Below are 20,555 nucleotides of genomic sequence, written 5' to 3'. Positions count from 1 at the left end.
GCGGGACCCCAGAGCCTAAGCAGACAGTGAACAAACCAAGGCTGGCCGAGAGAGACGCAAGGCAGGACGCAGAGCCCGTGCTGACAGCGGGGAAGGCCAGGAGCGGGAACAATGGGGGACTGGCCCGGGTCACAGGAGAAAGTGGCGAGAGTCTCAGGGACATGGAGAGGGGCGTGGGGAGAGGGAGAGAGGGCAGGGACAGTGCTGGGAGCCAACATCAACTCACACAACGCAGAACATACACGCGCACTCAGACACACACACACACACACTCACACACTCACACATTCAAACACACACACTCTCTCACACACATAAACACGCACACACACCCCCCCTCATGACTGAGGGCAGACCCCTAGGGCTCCAGGCACCACTTCCGACCACTTTTTTAGATGCCAAGAGCAGTGGTTCCCCCGAACATTCTAGAAGCTCCGGTGTGAAGACTACAGTTCCTTGAAGGCTACCAGGACGAGACTCACAGAATGAGTCACCACCGAGAGACGCAAGACGAGCTGAGGACCCTCCCGTGGCGCAATTTCCTCATGCAGCACGACAGCCCCGCGTCACAGAGATGCGCTGCAGGGCGTCTCGGGAGGCCTGGCAGCACCCCGGAGTGAAAGGTTCTCCAGGTGGATCCCAGGAGACTCCAGGGACAGAGCCCCAGATCCCAGGGGACTCCGGGGGACGGAGCCCCAGATCCCAGGAATTCGCCCCATTCTGAAACAGGCATCGTGAGGTTTCTGAAACTTCACAATGCTGCTTTTCCTCTCGCACGTTCTCTGTGAAAGTGAAATGCTCTACGTGGAAGCCGGGACGTGCGTGGAGCGCAGGGCTCAGGGGTCTCACCCTCTGAGCAGGCGGGCAGGCTTCCGCGGCATCTGACTGCTCCTTGTGAGAACACTGCGCAGAGGCCTGAGTCCTAGCCGTGGTCACTGAGTGCCCACGGCTGGGACATCCCAGGCATTCATGGCCCACGTGCGCGCGCGCACACACACACACACACGCAGCTGCACTGTCGTCAAGCTCACAGACCCAGCTGTTCAGCGACCTGCTTCTCTGCACTATTTGTAGATACCTAGGATAGTGACATAGCAGACTCGGTTTCTCTTCAAAGAAGACGCAGGCAATACTGTCAGGCAATGCTGCTTCATGTTCCACATTGAGCAAGAACACAACACTGTCTCATGTACACACTGAGCAAAACCGTCTCTGTAGACAATGCTGCCTCATGCTCCACGCTGAGCTTCATGCCTCCTGGCCCCGATCCTCACGCCAGCACTCAGAAAACGCTGCTTCAGGAGAGGAGGTGAGCAGAGCTTAGGGCTCAGGACACGCACCCAGGCAGGTCTGGCCTGCCACTGTGCCCACAGTCTGCTGTCTCTAGCAGACAGAGCAGAGGGCATGTCGGCAGTGCCAGAGGGAACACATCAGATGGCAGATTGCATAACTTCTCACATCCTGACATGCGGCTGCCAGGGGAACCGTCACACTTACATTACGGAGACGCACTCAAGGGCGCTGCCAGCTGCCGACTACAGGAGCCCCCGGAGAGAGGCCGGTGGCCACCAGCGCTGTAGGAGAGTCAACACTGGGCACATCGTGGCACTTTCCTTTTTCCTGTTGTGGGGGTCACACCCAGCGATCCTCAGGGGTTACTCCTGGCTCTGTGCTCAGTGCTCAGAGGAAGTGCAGTGCATCTGGGAAGCCAGGGGACCCAAGCGGGGGATGCCACAGGCAAGGCAAGTCCTTCCCCGCCGTGCTGCAGCGCAGGCCCCTCTCGGGTCTCTGGCCTGGGCCAATCAAGAGAGTTTTAAGACATCCTAGTCCTGCTAATGCATTCAACTGACAGAGCGAAGCCCACCTTCACATGACTCAGTGACTATTACTTCCTTCGTGGCTGCCTGACCTAAGTTCTCTGCCTACTTTTTGTCTGTATCAAGAAATTCAGACTATCTTTGAAAAATCACCATCCACTTTGGGCTGTGTTAAACAGATGGAACCACAGCATGATGCCAATATCTAGTTTAAGTCTCCTAGACTCTTGGGGCTGGAGCGACAGCACAGTGGGGAGGGCGTTTGCCTTGCACGCGGCCGACCCAGGTTCGATTCCCAGCATCCCATATGGCCCCCCAAGCACCGCCAGGAGTAATTCCTGAGTGTATAAGCCAGGAATAACCCCTGTGCAATGCCAGGTGTGATCCAAAAAAAGATAATAATAATAATAATAATAATAATAAATAAATAAATCTACTAGACTCTTGTTTAGACCAGAACCGGAAGAGCAGCTTCCAACAGCCCCGCAAGACCATGGATGGACAGAACCAGCGTCCCGGCTCAGAGGCTCAGCTGGGCAGAACCAGGGGCTTTCTCTCTCATTTCTGGCTTGAGTCACACCGGTGATGCTCGGGGCTGACTCCTGGCTCTGCACTTGGGAATCACTCCTGGCAGCCTCTCCGTGCCAGCCCCTGCCCACTGGCCTGGCCCTCTGATGGGTTCCCTCACACGGAACCCAACGCCTCGGGTGGTCCTGACACCACACTAGGGAGTCCTACTCATCCCCTGGCTTCCTCCAGCACACATACTTCTGCATGCCCTTTCATCTGAATTAAAAATCTGCTCGGACATCTCGATTAAAAATACTGTGGGGCTGGGGGCTGAGAGACAGTCCACGGGTGAGACCAGGGTGGGGTGAGGATCGGGGCCGGGTGGGTCACAGCTGCTGCCAAGTGCCAGGCAAATGCCTTACCCACTGCAACATCTCTGCAAACCCCCAAAACAAAACAGAAAATGTTTTAACTTAAAAAAAAAAAAAAAAGGCGGGGCTGGAGGTAGGGCGTTTGCCTTGCATGCAGCCAACCCAGGTTTGGTTCCCAGCATCCGTATGGTCCCCTGAGCACCGCCAGGAGTGACTCCTGAGTGCAGAGCCAGGAGTAAACCCTGTGCAACGCTAGGTGTGACCCAAAAAGCAAAACATAAATAAAAAAAAAAGCGCCGTGGGATTGACAGGACCTGAGCCTCCAAAGAGAAGAAAGGGTAGAGCTGCCGCTGACCACCACACCCCAGCCCAGGACCAACCGCCACCTTCCCGGGGGCTCCTCTGCCCGGGACTTCCGGCACCAGGGAGACGAATACCGAGAACGAAGGTCGAGCCTCCAAAGGCCCCTTTCAAGGCTGCTTCCAAGCAAAGGACCTTTCTTGATTCCGAAAACAGAGATTCAGCCAAATGATCCAAGAGGTCCACAAAGACGTGGCCTTTCGGGCTGACCACGCACAGCATTTTCCAAGTGAGAACTTTCTAGAAACCAGCTACAGACCCCTGGGACCTGGGGGGGGGGGGGGGGGCGACCACATCACTGGCACCGTCAGCACCAGACAAGCCCCGCAGAAAGAGACCCCCAAGGGCTGCCCCGAACAGCGAGAGCCCCCGGCAGCATCGGGAGAAGCAAGACCGTGCAGAGAGCACGACGCTCGAGTGGGTCCCTCCACGTCGAGTGCCCAGCAAGACCACTCCGTGGGCACTCGCCCCTGTCGCCCGTGCCTGGCGGGGCCACAGCCACCTCCAAGCCCTCGCGAGGAAAAGTCGCAAGAGCTGGGCCTGGCCCCCACCTCCACCTCACACTCTGGGTTTCTGCAGGTCGCTTACAGGTGACCCGGCACCAGCACCTGAGCTGATGCCCCCGACTCGCGACCCACAGACCCCCCCCCACCGCATGGCCCCAGACCTACCCCCACCAGAACTGCACCGTCTCCTGACGTCACGGAAAGTCACTGGCTCACACAGCAGACCTAGTGTGTGGGCTTCTCTATTTGTGGAAAGACGTAGTTCTTTCCAAAATTACTGAGTCAGACATTTTTACCAGCACTAGATTATGTTTCCCAAAAAAAAGAAAGAAAAAGAAAACTGATTTTTTTTTTTAGTTGAATAAACAGGATGAACGTGGTATCTCCCTTCCTGGGAGCAAAAATAAAATAAAATATGGCTAAACATAGCTGGGAATATTGGTCAGGAAAAATTGGGGAGGAACCGTTTGTGTTTGTTTAAGCTCTAAGCAGGGGATGGATTTCTGGAGGGATCTGCCGGGATCTGCCAGGATCTACTGAGCGAGCGGGCCCTCCCGCGGACATGTTCCTTCAGGACGTGGCAAGAGGCCGCCCACGGCTGCCCTTCCTGGGGACTCGTGAATTTCACTAAACCCGGGTTCGAGCCCCTGGAGCTGCTCTGGCTCCTTCCAGTCTGAGGCCGTCACTGGGCCGACTGCGACGGGGAAGGTGTTCACTGTACCCTGCAAACCGAGCAGAGCCGAGAGCCGCACGCGGCCGTTCCCACGCAGCCTGGAATTCCACCCCTCCTGAGACAGGCGGAGCGTCCAACAGGACTTGGCGCGTGCCCTCTGCTGTCCCCAGGCGGCGCTGGAAACAGGGTGCGGTGCACGTCTTTCGAAGGGAGCGAAAACCCAGTTCCTGACACCACTCGGCAGCTGAGGGAGACTCTTTGTAACAGGCAGGACACTGCCCGCTGCCTCCACGCTCCGGGCACCCAGGACAGCGTCCTGGAGAGCGGAAGAGAGGAAGAAAGTGCGTCTCGGATACTTCGACTTTGGTTCTGAAAACAGACCCGAGACGAATGTGACAAACACTGCTCGGTCACTGCATCGTTCTCGAGAACTTCGCGGCTTTGGATGTTCACTCACATGCAAGTCATTACAATACCTTTCGCTCGGCTGAGTCTAATGTGATCTTGAGAAAGCAAAAAGGTCACAGAGGGGCCCGAGAGGCGGCTGTGAGGGCTGGTGGCCCCCCGCTCAGGTCCTGGCACTGTGAAGGGCAAGGCCAGGATTTCTGGAGTGGGCCAGCACCGGTGCCAGGTCACGGCACACATAAGCCTGGGAGGCCCCTCCCCAAGTGACAAAGGGTCCGTGGGACCTTAAAGGCTCCCCATGGGCAACGTTTCGAGCTGCTGAAAGTCCACAGAAACAGCCCTTTTCCTCATGGGCACCATCACCATCTCTCCCCTCCCTCGCACCTGCTTCTCAGCCTAAGTGGAAAAAGCACGACCCTCTCCAGGGCAGACCTGGGGGTCGGGGACTGAAGGCTGGAGGGCAGGGTTAAGGGGGGGCGCCATGGCCTCATCTGCAGCTTCAAGTCATGTCAGAGACTGAGACATCCGTTGCCCCCGAAATGCTTCTCCAGGAAGCAATCAATCATCAGGGATTGGCTGCTGGGTATCAGGAGCAGACAGGCGTGGGGCCGGAGGGCACCAGGCTGGTGGGTACATGGGACCCAAACATGCCTTTCCTCTGGTGTCATTTAAATTTCTCCCACATGTCACTACAGAGATGCCCAGAATGAAATAACTGAGTTATGTCACATCACGGGCAGTGCGCCGACTTCACCAGCTAATGGGCAGTTCCCCCCGACTTACCAGCTAACAAGCAGTGCCCCCAACTTCATCGGCTAATGGGCAGTTCCCTCCGACTTCATCAGCTAGTGGGCAGTGCCCCTGCCTTTGCTGGCTAGGCACAGTGTGAGGAGTTGTGACCTGGCCGGCTCCTGCTTTGTGCCCTCCTCCTGCTCCCAGCTGGCATCCAGGGCCCTGCTCAGGGCTAGCAAGGATGGTGCACAGCCCGCTCAGCCCTGAAGGGGGTGAGTGGCCGATAGACCCGGCCCACCCCGGCCCACACGAGAAAGCACTGCAGTCCCTCACTCACTCGGGGAACTGTGTGCTGTGCACACATCCCACACACTCCCTCCCGGAGCAGCAGACAACACAAGGTCAACTGCAGCCACATCAGAGACAGACGGACAACACGGCATGCCACGCCTGCTGACTGCAGTGACGCAGCTGAATGGAGAGTGAGAGGGACCAGCAGAGCAGGGTGGACGGAGGGAGGAAGCCAAGACAGAAGAGAGCACAGGGCAGGGGAATGAAGCCACGCTGCTGGACCACGGACGGAACGCCAGAAAACACAGAGCACTGCAAAGGACCAGGAAGCAGGATGCACTGCAAAGGGAGCAGGAAGCGCTGCCCCGACTCCGGGCCTGGGAGTGTCGGGGTTCTGGGCATGCTGGGCTTTCGGGTCTGAGTGCTGGCTTCTGGATCTGGGAGTGCTGGGGTCCTGGGTCTGAGTGCTGGGCTGATGGTGGACTTCCGGGTCCGAGAGTGCTGAGGTTCCGGGTCTGGGAACACCGGGGTCCCGGCTGTGTGCCGGGGTCGGATGTGGAGAAACTGCTGGCGTCCCACCCATGGTGTCTGGGAGCGTGGAGGGCGCAGGAGGAGGGCAGCACCCCTGGTCCTGTGGGGCCGAGCCAGTGGGAAACGCGGAGCCCAGGAGACAACGGCTCGGACCGCACGAAGGGCGCCAGCTCCCCCCACAGGCTGACGGGCAATTCCGAGATGTGCGTCTCGGGAGTCACAGAACCCGCTGGGGAACACGAGGGAGGGAAGCCCCTCACTGGCAGGGGCAGACACTCGAGGACGGGGTGAGTGCCGAGCACCGGCCCTCTCGGCAGCGCCCCCTGCTGGCTGCTCGCTCGCCCTCCAGGGTGCGGGGCCCACCGGGAGCCACATGTGGGTGTCAGTCCTTCTCTGAGTCGCTGGCACCTGTTCTCTCCACCCAAAGGTGCCTGGGTGGGCCTGGGCCGGGTGCTCGCCGTGGTCCCCAGCCGCAGCACGGGGCAGTGGTGGGGCCGGGGCCAACCCCCAGGCCCTGCTGACTTAAGCTGCGGCCAGACGTGGGGCCCCAAGCCCCGTCTCGGTCCCGTGCGCCGGATGAGACTTCGCCTCGTGCCCTGGCGACCTCCCCGCCCTGCTGCTTTCCTGGGCAACTGCTCGTCCCTTCCACGTCCAGAGTCGTGTGCACCGCCCCAAACACAACAGGCCACGCACAGCACAGAACCGACTCCGCCCCACATGCCAGTGACTTACCTGGGGCAGCTCACGACACTCGCGGCTCCCCGGCTCCCCTGAGCCTGGCACGAGGGACGGCCCAGAAGCCAGCGCCTCCAAGCAGACAGACCGACACGGAGCGGCCGCTGTGTCCTTCCCAGTCAGGAACCGCCAGCACCACGGGCAGACTCAGTGGGCCAAGACTCTCCACGCAGTGCAGCACTGCCGCTCCCAGACCCGGGGGGACAGGCACCACCAACCCAGGTTGGGGGGACACACAGGCACGACCAGCCCGGGTTGGGGGGGCGGGGGTGAGCAGGAAGGACGCCCAAGGCCTGGCCTGTGGGGCACGTGCCCGTCAGCCCTATTTCTGAAGATAAAGGCTCAGGTCAAAGGCCGCCAGAGCCTGCCTGAGGGCCCAGGACCAGTCCCCCAAGCAAGTCAGAACCACCCCAAGGAAACAAGTGCAGACTCAAGACCCACCCTTGTTTGAGTGGACATCAAACATGAACCGGCTTTGTCAGCCCAGTCCTGAGGTCACGGGCTTCTCAGGAAGCACAGGACACCGGCAAGTTTCTCTTCTCGACAAGTTAAGGCCCCCTTGAGGCGTCCCAGAGGCCTCGGGGCACGTGTCTCTTTCACCATCCACCCTCCTGGCAAACCCTTGCAGTTCATTGGGGAAGGCTGAAGAGCATTTTTCTGTCCCCGGCCCGCAAAGGAAACAATGTCTGTGATTAATCCTACCGGCCGGCCCCGGAAGGCAGGCAGATGTCACCTGCTCTGTGCCGCCTGGGGAAGGGGGGGGCACCCTGGCGCCTGACACTGCGGGCACTTGGCTGCTGCCGGGACGGCCCCACCCTTGAATGCAAGGAAGCTGCGCCCCGTCTCACAAAGCAGAGCGATCGTGCGGCGGCCCGACTTCCCTCCAAGACAAATAAGGCCTCCAAGCGGGCTCCCTGCCGGGGCTCCCGCATTATGACCATACAAGGGCGGGAGGCGGCGGCCCGGCCTCCTGCGGAGGGAGGCGACGCGGAAAGGCACCGCTGAAATCCACCCGGAGCCGAAACTTTTCCACTGAGACGCCCGCCCGGCTGAGTCACCGCCAGCGACGGGAGAAGCTGCGACGCGGCTGCCTCTGCTTAGCCACTTAACCCTGTGGTGCTCACGCCTGCCGCGACGGGCTCGAGTCTCACCGGGAGCCAAGTGGCCGCGGAAGCCGCCCGAGCGAGAGCCTGGACACGGCCGCTGCGGTCGGAGCGGCCCGGGGAGAAGCGCCTCGCGGACAGCACAGAGCGGAGGGGGGTTGGGGGGGGAGCCGGGCCGAGAAGACCCTCCCAGCGTGTCCACACCAGACGTCCCCGCTTAGAGGCAGCTGCAGCCTCTGGGCTCATGTGGAGCTTCTGGGCTTCCCCGCCCCTCACGTCCACTCTCACTGGGGACACGAGTGTCCCTTTCCCCTCTGGCGTGGCAAAAAGAACTGAGTTCAGGGTGAACTCTGTTCTTCACAGGAAGACTGCTTCCTTGGAGTCGCCCCCAGGGCCTGCAGTGGGCCCCCCCCAGCCTGGTCCCCCGCCTGCCCCTCAGGCTGTCAGGTCACCGCTGCTTGCCAAGCGAAAGGGCTCTGCCAGCAAGTGCAGGTCAGGCCTTCCAGCCTGCAGCTGTCAGCAGAACCCCCTTGGTCACCACCTCTGTCATCCTGACGGCGGGGCCAGCAGGGCCCTCTGCCATCCTTCCAGGCACAGAGACTTCGATCAGGACCCTCCAGCCCTCTGAGCCCTGAAGTCAGCGCCCCCCGCACTGACAGCCGGCCCCGCACATCCTCCATCGGTAACAGAACTTCCCAAAGTCCCCCTGGAGTCGCCCACGGCACGGCCACAGGCTTCAGGTTTGTGCCTCCGACACAGGTGAAGCCAGGAAGCCCCAAGCACCTCCCAGTCACAACGACCACGTTTGGGACACCAAGCACAAGAGCGGCCGTGCGGAAGGGCGGCCCGGGGCTCCTGCCCAGAACTGGAGGAAGTGCAAGGGACAGAGCATGGGCGGGTGACGGCGGGAGCTGGGTCTGGCTGCGGCCGACACTTCGCCCAAGACTACACAGCAAAGGCGCGGAGCAGGGCCAAGAAGGTGCGCACGTCAGCTTCGAAGAATCGAGGCGTTCCAGACACGCAGGATGAAGCGACAGTGACAAAGGACTAAGGACTGCGCTAGAGAAGGGAGCACTACGAAAATGATGGCAGGAGGAATCAGTCGGGGTGGGAGTAGATCAAGGACCCAACGTGACGGCCTCTCAGTGTCTGTGTTGCAAACCACAACGCCCAAAAGGAGAGGGAGTCTGGGGAGTATCGTCTGCCGTGGAGGCGGGGGAGGGGGGAGCGGGGATATACCGGGGGACACTGGTGCTGGGGAATGTGCCCTGGCGGAGGGAGGGTGCTGGACCACTGTGTGACTGCAACCCAAACGTGAAAGCTTGTAACTTTCTCGTGGCAATTCAGTAAAATTTTAAAAAACAAAAAATAGAAAGAACTGCCGTAGAGTACTGCCTATATATCAGACCGCTCAAACACACGCATCTCTTACGCGCATCAGACCTCCTGAGAATCAATAAAAAACGATTTGTAAGTGGGTCGAAGTGGCGTGTGGGAATCTCTCAGCCACACCGGCTCCTGCCACACCGACCCCCGCCCACACCGTTCCTGCGCCACACTGGCCCCCGGTCACACCAGGACAAAGCGTCAGCCCCGGACAGCGGCTGGGCAGCGCTCACAGGAGCCAGCACACCGGCGGCATCCGGACGACGGCAGCGTGCTCCTCCGACGAGACAGCACACCTCGGCGACCTCGAGAGGACCTCTGCGCCTGCTGAGCCTGGGGGCAGGGCTGAAGAGCGCATCGGGGGAAGCCGCGCGGTGGGCTCCCATTTACACAGACCTCAGAGGCAGGGGGGCTCAAGGGGCTCGCTTCCGAAAATCCAGGGGAGGTCTGCATGAGGTTCAAGCCGCAAACTCAATGCACAGAAGGCCACAGGGGCCTGCGCACACCTGAGCCTCGTTGCGATGCGCGGGCAAGTGTCCCACTCACCGTTTCCTTCGCTGTGGGAGACACGGCACGTCCTCGGTCCTGAGCCACCTCACAGCTGGCAAAGAACAATTCCAGACCGGGACCCCGTGGAACCACTCCCGGTGAGAGTCTGGGGGTCCCTTCAGGCCACAGGGCTTCGCCCAGAAGGCACGCACCACCTCCCCTCGAGCCCCCAACCCCCAACACATCACCCCATCTCACCAGCCCGACAGGAAGCACGGACTGAGCAAGAGAAAGGAGAGAGACCCAGTGACACGGGGACAGGAGGCGCGGCGAGGCCGGAGGAGGGAGAGCGCCGGGTGCCGCTCGAGCCCACCCCCCCGCCACAGCCCGACTGGCACGCTCAGACCCGCCCCGGCCTTCCTCCAACCAGCAGCTGCCTTCAGGGCCTCTTCGAGGTGCTAGAAACAGATTCCTGCCAGCTGGACGCCTGTATCTGAGCCACAGCTGAATATGGGATATGTATCACTGTCACTGTCACTGTCCTCCCGTCATTCATCGATTTGCTCGAGCGGGCCCAGTAACGTCTCCATTGGAGACTTTGTTGTTACTGTGTCTGGCATATCGAATACGTCACGGGGAGCTTGCCAGGCTCTGCCGTGCGGGCGAGATACTCTCGGTAGCTCGCCGGGCTCTCCGAGAGGGGTGCAGGGATCGAACCCGGCTCGGCCACGCTGGCCGCTTGCAAGGCAAATGCCCTACCCACTGTGCTATCGCTCCAGCCCAGAGTATGTATCACGTAACTATTAAATTAATAAGAGCAAAAACTTTTAGATGCAATATAAATTTCAACAGCAGAGACAGGATTAAAGGATGCTTGTTCTCCAGAACAGTGAGCTTCAACAGCAACCCACACCTGGGGAGGTCACTGCACTGGACACCGCATGAGCACAGGCTCGAGGAGCATCTGACCCGACGGCACCCGCGCGGCGCCTCAGGTGTGGTTTGGGCCCGGCAAGGCTGCTGCATTCGGCTCTTCCCTCGGGCTTTCTGCTTCCCGAACTTCCTGAACTTCCTACACTGACCCGGGGGCATTTCCCTCCCAGCCCTTCCGGAGATGCGGGTGCCTCTCCTGGGACTCTGAGCAGGGGCCCGAGACTGCAGGGTGGAGTACAGGGACGAAGGACCAGGAACCCACCCCTGGGACCCCCAGAGAGGCAGGACCCGTGCCCACCTCTCACCCAGCCCTGAGCCTCGAGTAGCTGGGCCTGTCTCAGACTGGCCCTTCCTGCAGCCGAGCAGCGCCCCTGCTAACACCTGTCATGCCAGGTGGCCTCCTCCCCCTCTAGTTGTCCCGCGACCACTAAGCTGCCCCTGCTACCGTCCCCTCCCGCCCTTCCCGCCTCCGCATGCCGGAAGCAGCACTGACTCCCCCCAGACGCGCATATTAGGGGCACTTCAGCCTCCAGGCAAATGTGGGCAGTCAGAGCCCGGCCTTGCCCAGCCCTGCCCACCGTCTTCCAAGTGGACACAGAGACGCGGCAGGTCAGCACCACGCCGAGGACCGAGCCCTCAGCCTAGGGCAGGGACAGCGGACAGTCAGGGAGCGCTCGGGCCACAAGGGGGCAAACCCTTCCAGGCTCCATGGGAACAGACGCGGTGGCCAGCAGGGACGGGGCCACACTGTCCCCTGGAGGGGCACCGCAAAAGAAGTGGGCGAAGTCTCGGGAGTAGCACATGGGCAGTGGCCATCTGCCCCGGCGAAGGCACGTGTCCAGAGAACGAAAGGAGGCAGCAGGCCAGCCACGTCTGGGGACATCAGGTCTACAGCCTCGGAAAGGGGCAAGAGTGTCCCAGGGGGTGTGGAGCAAGGCCAGTTCCTAACGGACACAGCTCTGTGCAGGGACCACAAAACAAGAGGCAAAGTTCCTGATGGACACGGGCCTCCCCCAGATGGTTCCCGATGGACATGGGCCTCCCCCAGACGCTTATGGACAGGGCCTCCCCCGTCAGTTCCCCATGGACACGGGCCTCCCCCAGGCGGTTCCCCACGGACCCGGGCCTCCCTCCCTAGGAGATGCCGCGGCTAGCAGACCCTGCGCGCAGTCTCCCCACATGGCAGTGCCCGCCACCCCCAGCCCGCCGTCCCCCGACCCTGCCGACACTGGTTTGGGACCAAGACTCGTGCCCTGGTGGGAGGCGCCCGCGTGAGACCGCCTCTGCAGACAGCCCACCTGACGAGACCAGCAACACTTCCAGACCTTTCTCCACCAGAGAGGTGGCCTCGATTTACCCATTTTGCACCGAGTTGATCAAAACACCTCTGGATCCTCCAAAGACAAATCAACAGCGCAGCCACAAAGCCGGAACTTGCCTCTGAACGTGTAAGTCTGGGTTTGTATTCACGGTGCTGTGGGCTTCGCACCAGGCTCATCACCGCCGACAGTTCCGGTGTCTTGTCTCTGCCAGGGACCGGACCCTGAGCCTCGCGTGAGCCCACAGAGACGAGCTCTCCACGGAGCCCCACGCCTGGCCCGTGTTCTCGCCGGGGACACAGCCAGAGTGTGAGGCTTCTGGTGGATTCTTCAGCCCCTGGATGGGCAGCATCCACGACACACGGTGGGACTGTCGAGACGGCACAGCGGTGAGCTGCTTCCTGCCCACAGCCCACGGGGGCTCAATCCCCAGCCCCACCAACCAGGATGAACCCTGAGCAGAGAGCCAGAAGTCAGCCCTGAGCACCGCCAGGCGTGGCCCAGAGACCAAGATAAGGGCCCAGCAAGTAGCTGGCAAAGGTGAGAACGGCCCAGGAGGCGCCCAGGGTGACAGGATTTCCGGGTCCAGCAGGTAAGCAAACACCACAGTGAGCACTGGTGCAGTTGAAGCACAGAGGACGGCTGTGAGCCGCACCCGGGGGTGGCGTCCAAGAGACGGACGAGGGATCCCAGGGGGTCACTGGCGACAGAAGAGCAGGGCCCCTGCCTGGGGGACGGGCTGAGGGGGAAGAGGCAGGGACAGACGCCTAAGGAGGCAGTCACAGGCCCCCTCCCCCCCCCCAGGCCTAGACTCGGGCTACCGGCAGGACGGGCGCAGGAAAGAGTCGATGGGAAAGGCTGGGACACCCCCGCGGTTTCTCCCAGCTGACACGGGCCCACCTGGACAGGACCTTCCCCATCGCGGGAACGACTCTTGGGACCCGCAGGGCCCGACTCGGGCCACTGATGGCGAGAAGCCCAGTTCAGGGTCCGAGCATCCTGTCTGATGGGTCACTCCGACCTGCTCTCCAGGTGGGCCGCATCACGGCAGGCTTGGGGCAGGCCATGGGAGAGGGTCACCCAGGCGGCTCCCGGCCCTGCTGCCTGGGCCCGAGCCCAGCGCTCCTGAGATGGCAGCTGCGCCCACCACCGTGAACAGCTTCTCCTCCTGCCCGCACCTCTGAAAGCAGGACGTGCCCCCGTGCTATGGCTCCGGCCCCCCGGAACCACAGTTTTCCCTCTGGCCCTCGATCTGACGGCCACTCCCCCAGCAGGACGGGCCCTCGGGAAAGGCCTGTACCCGAATCACCTCATCCTACCGGGAAGGACTCGACGCGAGTGACCCGAGCTGCAGGGCCCATGCGCGCAGCTCCCGTGGACGGGACGGTCACTGCAGCGGCTGGGGCAGGTGTGACAGGTAGCTGACCTCTGGCGACCCGCCACACCACAGGCTCCATCCCGGCTGCCACTTTCCCGCAGTTGGGCCCATAAACTTTTATTGTCCCTTCGTGAATGGCACGGAGCCAGCGCAGCGCCAGCCCCAGCCGGGGCCGACGGGGTTCGGGTTCTAGCAGGCACCGGAGGCCCAGACTCTCCTTGCCCAGTCCGGCCGAGAGCAGACGCATCACAGGGTCCAAACATAGGGTCCAAACGGGCTGCGGGGAGACGCCCGGGGGCTCCGGCCCTGCGAGTCTTGGACTGGCCACCCAGGAAGTTGGGGGACCGGCCTGGGCACCCGTTTCAAAACGACCAAAACCAAGGGAAGGGGCAGGCGAGACACGTCTGAACCAGGAGGAGTTTGAAGTCTGGCCAAGTCACGAGAGCAGGGTGGGGGTGGGGGGGATGGACAACCGTCCAGGCGGGCACGGAGGGACTTCAGCACAAGGCAGCCGGTTCCGGGAAAGCGCGGGGCCATAAAGACTTACGGGAAGCAGCGACACTCCCGAAAGGGCCGCCTCAGGGACGGGCGGCCCGGGTACGGCTGGCTGACAGCACCTGCCACCGTCCCGACCCATTCCGCCCACTCGAGCCAGGCCGAAGGGTCCCTCGTGGGGGAGGGGGCCGGGAGACGGGGCTCCCAGCACCCCACACCGTCCCCCTGAGGCTCTGAGTCCCTCTGCCTCCCGGCCCGCTGCAGCTCTGCACAGCTCCACTCCTGCCGGCCCGCAGGGGCACCCTGTCCCCCCCAGCACCCTCAGCACCAGGGAAGAGATGGCGCTCATCCCCTGCACCTGCCCCCGACCCCCGCCATGCTCTCTCGGCACCAGCCTCTCCCCGGGACCCTCTGCCACCCTTCGCACAGACTCCCTCGGCAGCCAGCTGTGTGTGGGGGGTGGCGGCTAGCTGGGTCGGTAAGGGGCGGGGAGGCTGCGGGTAGACGGCGAGTCACAACGGTCAAACTCACTGCGACACTGTGGGCTTTGATTCCTTCGAACCTGTCAGCACTTGAACAACAGACCAACGGGCCAACTCCGGGCAACTCAGGACTTTACAATTTTCCTCTCTCTCGCCACAAACATGAAAAAGTCATGTGGCCCGCTCACGGTACCCAGGCCAGTCCCTGAAATCATACAAATTACGGACTTGGAACGCTTCATTACTAAAAAGTCAGAATTAAAATTACAACTTACAGGTTCTGACCTAGAGCAATAGCACAGCGGTAGGGCGTTCGCCTTACAAGCGGCCAACATGACTGACCCGAGTTCGACTCCTCCGCCCCTCTCGGAGAGCCCGGCAAGCTACCGAGAGTATCTCGCCTGCACGGCAAAGCCTGGCAAGCTCCCCGTGACGTATTCGATATGCCAAACACAGTAACAACAAAGTCTCCAACGGAGACGTTACTGGGCCCGCTCGAGCAAATCGATGAACAACGGGAGGGCAGTGACAGTGACAGTGACAGGTTCTGACCACAGAAGACGCTCTGGGGCCAAAGCTGTCTCTCTGAGGAGAGCACTGAGCAGGGGGACACTCACCTGCTCGCTCAGAACCGGCCTGAATGAAGCCGGCAGGTCTGACCGTATCGCCCACGGCCCTGCTTAAAACACTGGCGGCAAGAAGAGGCTCCGCCCGGCCGCCGTCCTCACCAACGGCCTGCAGCCCCTTTCCTCCCGAAAGCTGGACCTTCGCCCCAGGCTCTGCCGTTCCTTCGGAGCGCTCGGGCAGATCACGGAGTGTGGCCGGCGGGGGCGGCAGGACCCGCCGCGCTGCCCACCCGGCCCGACTGCTGTGAGGAGCGAGCGGCCAGTGTGCGCCGGTTCTGACGCTCGGGGACGGGCCAGCGGCTGGTCTGGTCGGCATCACCAGTGCCTGGCCACCGGCTCTCCGTGTGAATAGAGCCGGATTCCTTCTGCATGCTTCTCCCAAGAGGGCTTTTGTTTCACCAACAAAACTAAAGAGCTTCTGAGCTCGGGAGGGGCGAGGCGGCGTCTCTGTCATCAGACGAAGGCAGCAAGGAGGGGCGCCCGCTTCCTCTCCCGCCAACACAGGGGGAAACTCCTTGGGCTGCGGCAGGGACGAAGTGAGACTGTTGGGACCCGGACCAGGGCGCGGAGATGAGGAGGCGGCCGCCGTGGCGGAGAAGGGACGCAGGCGCCGCTGCTCACCTCGAGGCCGGGCAGGGCCGAGCAGGCGCCCCGGGGGGATGCCGAGCGCGTGGGGTCCCACTCTGAGTCAGACGGGCGGTGACCGGGGAGGGGCCAAGGGGACCGGGAAAAAGGGCTGCCAGGTGGGTTGGACAACAGAGTCGAGAAAGGTCAGCACACGGGGCGGGCGCTGCTGTGCTGGCGGCTGCGGCCGGACACGGCCTGGAGAAAGCCGACACTCGTGGGCGAGGATCCACGGGAAAGAGGAGCCCGTGCGGGGAAGCGGCGGAGGGAGCTCGGGCGACGTGGGCGCCGGTGGGAGCCGGTGGGAGCCGGTGGGAGCCGGTGGGAGCCTGGGGGAGCAGCGCCGGCTCGAGGGGGCGGGGGTCTCTGCAGTTCCCTGGCTGACGGCGAGGGTCTCTGCAGTTCCATGGCTGTGACGGTGTGGGGGAGGACCGGGGGTGTCTGTTGGGGGGACGGGTGGCCCGCACCGGCCAGCGCCTGCAGAGGCTGCTGAGGGGACAGCTTCCCCGCGGCTGTGAGATGCGCGATCATCCGCTCCCGGCGAAGGGCCCGCCGACTCCCGCCCGCACCCGCCCCGCACCGCCTCTCAAAGGCCGACCTTGCGAGCAGGAAACTCGGACCCCGGAGGCACCCTGCAGAGTCACAGGCTGAGGCCCTGCCCCGCTGCCGGCTGGGTGGGGGACGGAAGTGACATCGCTCGTAACTTAAGCAGGTGAAGGAAGCTCCAACTCAGGATGCTCTGGCGCTGGCACTGCTGTTTGACCGCGGCCGCGCTGCCGTCCCCGTCCCGGCTCCGGTCCCCGCTGCGGCCTCCTCAGGAAGCCGCCCCTTGGCAGGAGAGGGCGCCAAGGGCGCCGGGCTGACCCTGTGCAGCTCCACCTTAAAGCCAGGCCTCCAGGGCCGGGCGGCAGGCTCAGCCAGCTCAGCTGGGCCGGGCACGGTCCCCGGAGCCCAGAGCGGGGAGCAGCCCCAAGTGCCTACCGCAAACACAAACAACAAGCGGGACACCTGGACCAGGAAGTCCGGGAGCGGGGCGGGGGCGGGGTCTGGCTCCAGGGCCCAAGACAGATAGGAAACGCGCCCACCCTCCCGCCCAGTCACATCCAGTGACAAGCGCAAAGGAGTCCGGAGCAGCCAGGCCACTCACCCCACACCACAGCCCCCCCCACCCCGCGCGGCTTTTAGCCCCTAATCCCGAAGAGCGGTCATCAGAGCTGCCCGAACACGAACAGCTCCCTCCCACTAGCGCAAGCCCCACACACTATCCGAAGCCCTGCACTAGAAGCCACAAATTAATTCAGCATTACCCGTTTAGCTAAAAGACCTGGGACTGACAATCATTTACTAAATCCCAACTTTACGGTTTGATCCCCCAAAATCCCTAGTGCCAGCGTCTGAAAACTTCCAGGCCCAAAACACAACTGCTCCCACGTTCCATCACAAAGGAGTTGGAGTTACGACTTCTCACTTCGAAATCCGCCTGGGCACGCTACGAAGAAAGAAACCTATCAACGGAGTACCCAGTGGGTCCACTGCAGTTGTACAAAGAGCCCCGTCCAGAAATGAATCAAACAACTAGCACTCCAGAACTAACTCCGCCACCTGGCCTCTCGTCACCTAGAGCTCCGTTTAGGAAGCAGTGCCAATTTTAGGTGCAGGAAGAAGGCATGCTCCCACAACTATTCTTTCAAACGCCAGACCATCAGCAGCAGGAAACAGGGTCAGCTGTAGCCCAGAGCCAGAGGGGCGCGTCTGGCGGCCGGGTCGGAGCCGGTGCTACAACCTCCTAACTACCTGACGTTGGCGACTCAGAGTCTGCAAGACAGTAAAGGGGGCGGAGGGGTTAAACCCAGGTAAATCTGGGTAAGGACCAAGTGGGAAAGGGGAGGCTGCAGGTCATCTCCTGAGACAGCCAAAGCCCCTTCAGACGTGACCTCCCTCCCTCCGAGCTTCCCGAACTTCGACTCCAATCCCTTCCGGCCTGGCTTTGTGGGAAAATGCACCGTGCCCCGTGATGTGGGCACGTTTCCCTCCCATGCCCGCTCTCTCCCACTGACACTGCCGCCCTCTCGGAGGGATTCCAAATACTAATAATCCCATCAGCCAACAAACCCTCCCCGGGGCCAGGGGCTCTGTGTACTCAGAGAACCCAAGTGCTGTCGCCCCGTCCCAAGTATTTCAGACCTAAGACTCTGGGGGAGGAGAGGGAGAAAGAGTCCCTTCATACTTTTAAATCATTGACCAATAACATCTTTTACAACGGATTTAAATTTTTTCTTCTGTTTAAAATTTTGCTTCTATCTCACCCAAAGAGTCCATGATTCTTAAATATAAATAGCATTATTTCTGCATATGCCATCTAACCTAATCGTAACCTGCCCCTCTGCTAACCTGACCGCAATCCTCAAGACTCTTGATGAAAACTTGCTCGCTGGTTTCGACGGTGTTCCTGCACAACAGCCATTCAACATAACTGCATCAAGATGCCATGGTCCAGGTTTGGTCCCTTGCCCTCTTCACTCACACACACACACACACACACACACACACACACACACACACACACACAGAGTCTCCTACTTTTGCCAGATCACTGGAAAAGCACTTTTGAGAAGATCAGTCAATTTAAACAACCCAACAATGTTGCCCTTATTTCAAAAGAACAGAACGGGGGCCTGAGCTGTAGTACAGTGGACAGGACTCTCGCCTTGCACGTGGCCGACCCAAGTTTGATCCCCAACAACCTCTCGGGTCACCCAAGTCTTGCCAGGAGTGATTCCTGAGAGCTGAGCCAGGAGTCACCCCTGAGTCTTGTCGGGTGTGCCCCCCCCCAAATTCAATAAATAAAAGAACAAAACTTGCCTGAAAACAAACGGCTGAAGTTGTCTCTGCTTTCTTATTTGTATAAAGTACAACTATTTCTTTTGCTTTTTTTTATCCTACTTTTTAAAATTGACTTTTCAGCACAAAAACTGCCGAAGAGAGCTATTTAGCTGCACAAATATTCCTAGTCTATCCTTTGTGTTCTTTTTGAAAACAAACTTCAAAGCAGCTCAGGAAACTCATCTATTTAATACTGCAATGCTTTTTGGAGTTTGGGGATTCTTTTCTTTTGATTTCTTCCTGTTTGTTTTTTTTTTAATTTTTATTTTGGGACCACACCCAGCAATGCTCCAGGCCTACTCCCAGGTCTGTGCTCGGGCATCACCCGAGCGGTGCGGGGGGGCCACTCATGCCAGGGAAGAGCCGGGTCTCCACCCGCCAAGCCTGCTGCTCGGCCCTGATGTTCAAGCCTGTTTTCCACGCCCGAGAGGCCAGGCTTTGGACAGGGGTACAAAACCCACACGCCCCGCGCTTCTCATCCTAAACGCACCCCAAACACAACCAGAAACGGTACACGGCCAGCGGGAAGCCAAGAAAGTCCACTTGTGGCAGTCCATTTATTTCTGGAGATGAGGGTTTTATGTCTGGGGCTTTATTTTGTGTTGTTTTTCTATTTCCCAGTAAAAGTACTCTGATGAAAATGAGAGGCGCAATGTCATCGGAACCCAGCACATCCCGCCCGCTTCTGTTCCCTCCAACCTGCAGTGGCCGGCGGGGCAGCTGGGCAGAGGCCCTCAGCGGGCCTGACCACCCCGGGGACCCCCACAAGCGCGGGAGCTCGGGCGTGGACCCCAACGCGCCAGGCCCACCGAGAGGGCGCAGGGTGGTCTCTGGAGGGCAGGGCAGGCCCCTCCCCACCTCCTGCTCGGCTGGGACAGCGGGGACTGGGGGCACCAGCCTCTCCCCTGCCAGCACCCCAACCCCGGCTGCCAGCCTCCCCCAGCACCCCGGACCCCGGACCCCCGGCCCGGCCTCCCCCAGCACCTCGGATCCCCGGGCCCGGCCTCCCCAGCACCCTGGACTCACCCTGGACCCGACCCCGGGGCCCGGCCTCCTCCAGCGCCTTTGGGTCCCCCGGCCCAGCCTCCCGGGGCCTCCCCGGCCCCCGGCCTCCCCCAGCACCCCGGACCCCCGACCCCGGCCCGGCCTCCCCCAGCACCTCGGATCCTCGGGCCCGGCCTCCCCAGCACCCAGGGGCCCCTCCCGGCCCGGCCCCTCCCCCAGCACCCCGGACGCCCCCGGGCCCGGCCTCCCCCGGGCCCCCCGGGCCCCCCGGCCCCGCCCCTCCGCAGCGCCCCGACCCCCGACCCCCGGCCTCCCCCGGCCCGGCCCCTCCCCGGCCCCCGACCCCCGGCGCGACCCCCGGCGCGACCCCCGGCCCGGCCCGCAGCGAGCCCGGCCCGGCCGAGGGTCCCTCCCCGCAGCGCCGCGTCCCGGGGCCGTCGGGGCCGCCGCAGCGCTCACCTGCGTCCGGGGCCCGCGCGTCCGGGTCCGGGTCCGCGTCCGGGGTCGGGGTCCGAGCGTCCGAGCGGCCGCGGCCGGCGAGCTCCTGCCCCGCAGCCGCCCGGCGCCCTCCGCGCCGCCCCGCCCTCGCCCCGCCCCGGGAGGCGGCGCCGCGCGCGCGGGATCTCGGCCGCTCTCGCGAGACGCCCCGCCGGCGCGCGCCTGACGTCACTCGGCCGCGCCGGAAGCGGCCGCCGGGACCCCGCCGCGGCCCGGCGCGGGTGGGCGTGGGCGTGGGCGTGGGCGGGCGGCGTCCGAGGAGGCGGGCCCCGGGGTCGGTCCGTCCGTCCCCGAGGGTCTCGGCCCGCCCGGAGCCGGCGCTGTCGCCGCGGGGAGCCGATTTCCGGGGCGCCCACCCGCGTCCCCAGGAGCAGGTGGCACGTGCACTTTTTGTTCAAGGGGC

The 20,555-nt window shown here is 62.1% G+C and overlaps 1 protein-coding gene across 1 annotated transcript in view; it reads right to left on the bottom strand.

The window, feature by feature from the left end:
* STK38L (serine/threonine kinase 38 like) overlaps positions 1–20,215 on the bottom strand; it is a 43,521-nt gene extending 23,306 nt beyond the window's left edge. The window contains exon 1 of the mRNA XM_056134578.1: positions 20,114–20,215. The gene's annotated coding sequence lies outside the window, so the exon portion shown is untranslated. The remainder of the gene's footprint in view (positions 1–20,113) is intronic.
* Between the last annotated feature and the right edge of the window lie 340 nt (positions 20,216–20,555).

This window comes from Sorex fumeus, unplaced genomic scaffold, assembly GCF_029834395.1.
Source record: "Sorex fumeus unplaced genomic scaffold, SorFum_2.1 ptg000100l, whole genome shotgun sequence".
Taxonomy (NCBI): domain Eukaryota; kingdom Metazoa; phylum Chordata; class Mammalia; order Eulipotyphla; family Soricidae; genus Sorex; species Sorex fumeus.
The sequence above is the reverse complement of the archived record's forward strand: the minus strand, read 5'-3'. Positions and strand labels throughout refer to the sequence as shown.